The 5,000-nt window shown below is 42.4% G+C and overlaps 1 protein-coding gene across 2 annotated transcripts in view; it reads left to right on the top strand.

The window, feature by feature from the left end:
* The window catches only part of LOC135206080 (cytoglobin-1-like), a 462,438-nt gene that overhangs the window by 202,751 nt on the left and 254,687 nt on the right, over positions 1-5,000 (top strand). The window contains exon 1 of one of the 2 annotated variants that reach the window (XM_064237281.1): positions 4,663-5,000. This exon is cut by the window's right edge and continues 510 nt beyond it. The exons of the other annotated variant lie outside the window; for it this stretch is intronic. The gene's annotated coding sequence lies outside the window, so the exon portion shown is untranslated. Of the gene's footprint in view, positions 1-4,662 lie in introns of those variants that run through there. 2 annotated transcript variants of the gene reach the window in all.

The raw sequence follows: 5,000 nt of genomic DNA on the forward strand, positions 1-5,000 counted from the left end.
TGCGTCAGGGCCCGGGGGTCACCCATCTAAGCAGTGACCGCTTGCAAAATTGGTGTCGTCTTATGGAACGAGGATGTAACTTTTGATGTTAATTTTGATTTTATCCATTCTTATCTGACGTTTCCTTCGTTATCTTAATTACCACTGCAATATTATCAATATCGTCTTTATCATTACCACTGAAATCATAATCAATACAAGGGCTTCATTTACGTAAATTCTTAAACATGCAGCAGTGCTTGCATGCAAATGAGAGAGGGTTTATGCAATTTATACAAGCATGCAACCTACGCACATTATCTCCAGGTAGGAATCGTTTCACATTAATGGAGAGAGAGAGAGAGAGAGAGAGAGAGAGAATGCTAAATTGAATACAACTTTCTGTTATGTCTAATGTTGTCGGATAAAAATGGAGAGAGAGAGAGAGAGAGAGAGAGAGAGAGAGAGAGAGAGAGAGAGAGAGAGACAGCACGATATTTGCCGTCGCAAAAGTCATTGTTTTCTATTCTATAGTTATTTTGTATCGTGAAAGCTGTTTTGGGTGGATTATATCTTCATACATTTTGGTGTTGACGTCACTATTTCGTCGTCTGTTCATTGTTATAGCTGTTAATAATAACGTTGTTATTCTTCGATACGTTCGTATGGAATAACGCACGAAAGCAATGCAGGTGTTCTCAAACGTTCTTAAACAACAACACACGAAAGCAGTGCATGTGTTCTCAAACATTCGTAATCAACAAAGCACGAAAGCAATGCAGGGGTTCTCCAATGTTCGTAATCAACGAAGCACGAAAGCAAAGCAGGTGCACTCAAACGTTCGTAATCAACAAAGCACGAAAGCAATGCAGGTGTTCTCAAACGCTCGTAAACAACAACACACGAAAGCAGTGCATGTGTTCTCAAACGTTCGCAATCAGCAAAGCATGAAAGCAGTGCATGTGTTCTCAAACGTTCTTAAACAACAACACACGAAAGTAGTGCATGTGTTCTCAAACGTTCTTAAACAACAGCACACAAAAGCAGTGCATGTGTTCTCAAACGTTCTTAAACAACAACACACGAAAGTAGTGCATGTGTTCTCAAACGTTCTTAAACAACAGCACACGAAAGCAGTGCAGGTGTTCTCAAACGCTCGTAAACAACAACGCACGAAAGCAATGCAGGTGTTCTCAAACGTTTGTAATCTACAAACACGAAAGCAATGCAGGTGTTCTCAAATGTTCGTAATCAACGAAGCATGAAAGCAATGCAGGTGTTTTTAAACGTTCGTAATCAACAAAGGACAAAAGCAATGCAGGTGTTCTCAAATGCTCGTAAACTATAACACACGAAAGCAGTGCATGTGTTCTCAAACGTTCGCAATCAGCAAAGCATGAAAGCAGTGCATGTGTTCTCAAACGTTCTTAAACAACAACACACGAAAGCAGTGCATGTGTTCTCAAACGTTCTTAAACAACAGAACACGAAAGCAGTGCATGTGTTCTCAAATGCTCGCAATCAGCAAAGCACGAAAGCAGTGCATGTGTTCTCAAACGTTCTTAAACAACAACACAAGAAAACAGTGCATGTGTTCTCAAACGTTCGCAATCAGCAAAGCACGAAAGCATTGCAGGTGTTCTCAAGCGTTCGTAATCAACACAGTACGAAAACAATGCAGGAGTTCTCAAACGCTCGTAAACAACAACGCACGAAAGGAATGCAGGTGTTCTCAAACGTTCGTAATCTACAAAGCACGAAAGCAATGCAGGTGTTCTCCAATGTTCGTAATCAACGAAGCACAAAAGCAATGCAGGTGTTCTCAAATGTTCGTAATCAACAAAGGACGAAAGCAATGCAGGTGTTCTCAAACGCTCGTAAACAACAACACACGAAAGCAGTGCATGTGTTCTCAAACGTTCGCAATCAACAAAGCACGAAAGCAGTGCATATGTCCTCAAATGTTCTTAAACAACAACACACGAAAGCAGTGCATGTGTTCTCAAACGTTCTTAAACAACAGAACACGAAAGCAGTGCATGTGTTCTCAAACGTTCGCAATCAGCAAAGCACGAAAGCAGTGCATGTGTTCTCAAACGTTCTTAAACAACAACACAAGAAAGCAGTGCATGTGTTCTCAAACGTTCGCAATCAGCAAAGCACGAAAGCATTGCAGGTGTTCTCAAGCGTTCGTAATCAACACAGTACGAAAGCAATGCAGGAGTTCTCAAACGCTCGTAAACAACAACGCACGAAAGGAATGCAGGTGTTCTCAAACGTTCGTAATCTACAAAGCACGAAAGCAATGCAGGTGTTCTCCAATGTTCGTAATCAACGAAGCACAAAAGCAATGCAGGTGTTCTCAAATGTTCGTAATCAACAAAGGACGAAAGCAATGCAGGTTTTCTCAAACGCTCGTAAACAACAACACACGAAAGCAGTGCATGTGTTCTCAAACGTTCGCAATCAACAAAGCACGAAAGCAGTGCATATGTCCTCAAATGTTCTTGAACAACAACACACGAAAGCAGTGCATGTGTTCTCAAATGTTCGCAATCGCAAAGCACGAACGAAAGGCAGTTGTCCAAGGTGTTCTCAGAAGCGTTCCGGTAATCAACAAAGTATTGAAAAGCAATGCAGGGTGTTTCTTCAAAAAACGGCTCTGTAAACCAACAATGCACGAAAGCAATGCAGGTGTTCTCAAACATTCGTAATTAACAAAGCACGAAAGTAATGCAGGTGTTCTCAAACGCTCGTAACCAACAACGCACGAAAGCAATGCAGGTGTTCTCAAACGCTCGTAAACAACAATGCACGAAACCAATGCAGGTGTTCTCAAACGTTCGTAATTAACAAAGCACGAAAGTAATGCAGGTGTTCTCAAACGTTCGTAATCAACAACGCACGAAAACAGTGCATGTGTTTTCAAACGTTCGTAATCAACAAAGCACGAAAGCAATGCATGTGTTCTCAAACGTCTGTAATCAGAAAAGCACGAAAGCAGTGCATGTGTTCTCAAACGTTCATAATCAACAAAGCACGAAAGCATTGCAGGTGTTCTCAAATGTTCGTAATCAAGAACGCACGAAAGCAATGCATGTGTTCTCAGGCGTCTGTAATCAGCATAGCACGAAAGCAGTGCAGGTGTTCTCAAACGCTCATAAGCAACAAAGCACGAGAGTAGTGCAGGTGTTCTCAAACGTTCGTAAACAACATTGCACGAAAGCAGTGCAGGTGTTCTCAAACACATGTAATCAACAAAGCACAAAAGCAATGCAGGTGTTCTCAAACGTTCATAATCAACAAAGTACGAAAGCAATGAAGGTCTCAAATATTCGCAATGAACAAAGCACGAAAGCAGTGCAGGTGTTCTCAAGCGTTCGCAATCAACAAAGCACGAAAGCAGTGCAGGTGTTCTCAAAGGTTCATAATCAACAAAGTACGAAAGCAATGGTGTTCACAAACGTTTGTAATCAACAAAGCACGAAAGCAGTGCAGGTGTTTTGAAATGCTCATAATCAACAAAGCACGAAAGCAGTGCAGGTGTTCTCAAGGGTTTGTAATCAACAAAGTATGAAAGCAATGAAGGTGTTCTCAAGCGTTCACAATCAACAAAGCACGAAAGCAGTGCAGGTGTTCTTAAAAGCTCATAATCAACAAAGCACGAAAGCAATGAAGGTGTTCTCAAACATTCGTAAACAACAACGCACGAAATTAATGCAGATGTTCTCAAACGTTCGTAAACAACAACGCACAAAAGCAATGCAGGTGCTCTCTAAAGTTTGTAAGTAACAAAGCATGAAAGCAGTGCAGGTGCTCTCAAGCGTTCTTAAACAACATTGCACGAAAGCAATGCAGGTGTTCTCAAACGCTTGTAATCAATAAAGCACGAAAGTAATGCATGGTCTCAAACACTTGTAATCAATAAAGCACGAAAGTAATGCAGGTGTTCTCAAATGTTTGTAATAAACAACAACGCACGAAAGTAATGCAGGTGTTTTCAAACATTCGTAAGTAATAACACGCGAAAACAATGCAGATTTTCTTAAACTTTCATAAACAACTCACGAAACCAATGCAGGAGTTCTCAAACGCTCATAAACAAACAACGCACGAAACCAATGCAGGTGTTCTCAAGTACACACAGCGCAGGTGTTTGTGAAGGAGTGGGAAACATGCAAGCATTACACATGTTTGAAAGAAAGCACACCACAGGTGTCCTTGGAGGAGGAGTGAAAGAACATCGCTGGGACATGCATCAAATGCAGGTGTCTTTCCAGCTTATAAGTTGAGGGAAAAGTTTCGAGAAAGATTTACAGTTGCGAAGGTGCAGACATATACCAATAACTCGATATTTTCGCCACTCCCGTAAATAACACCTGCACCAACAGCGCAGGTGTTCTTATAGGAGTGAGGGGAATCACGTTGAAAAGATGGTTTCCTTCAACGCTAAAAGGAGACGGAAGCGTTACGTCGCGCAGTCGAGAGAGGAGGGATAGAAATGGATTCCGCCAGATTTCCAGTAAACCTGGAAAACGCGCTGGGCGCAACAGAGCCCTCTTTTTCCCCAACCTCTTCCAGCTCTCTCTCCCTCCCTCCCTCCCTCCCTCCCTGTACTCCACCACCGCCACCACCAACACCACCATCTCCTCCTCCTCCTCCTCCTCCTCCTAACATTCTGCTTTGCTCCAGTTTATCACTGGACTGCGTGACAGTAGGATCGTGCAGTCTCCGTGTCCGACGCAAGACCTCCTCTCGCTCACTCGACGCACCTGGCTCTCTCTCTCTCTTTGTTTTCCCCTCTCGCGTCCAAACCAGGCGTGTCTCGCGTTTTGCCCTAACTGGGGGAAAAAAAAAGGACGTAGCCTTTGGAAAATAAAAAAAGGAGGAAAAAAAAACCTTTCAGTGGCTTTTTCTGACTTAAATATATTCTCGTGATTGAAAATAAGAGGAGGGTGTGCCTAGTTTGCCGAAGAAAACGGTTTGTTGTAGTTTCCCCCTTACTTTCTTTCTAGAGAGAG

This window comes from Macrobrachium nipponense, chromosome 29 (assembly GCF_015104395.2).
Source record: "Macrobrachium nipponense isolate FS-2020 chromosome 29, ASM1510439v2, whole genome shotgun sequence".
Lineage (NCBI taxonomy): Eukaryota > Metazoa > Arthropoda > Malacostraca > Decapoda > Palaemonidae > Macrobrachium > Macrobrachium nipponense.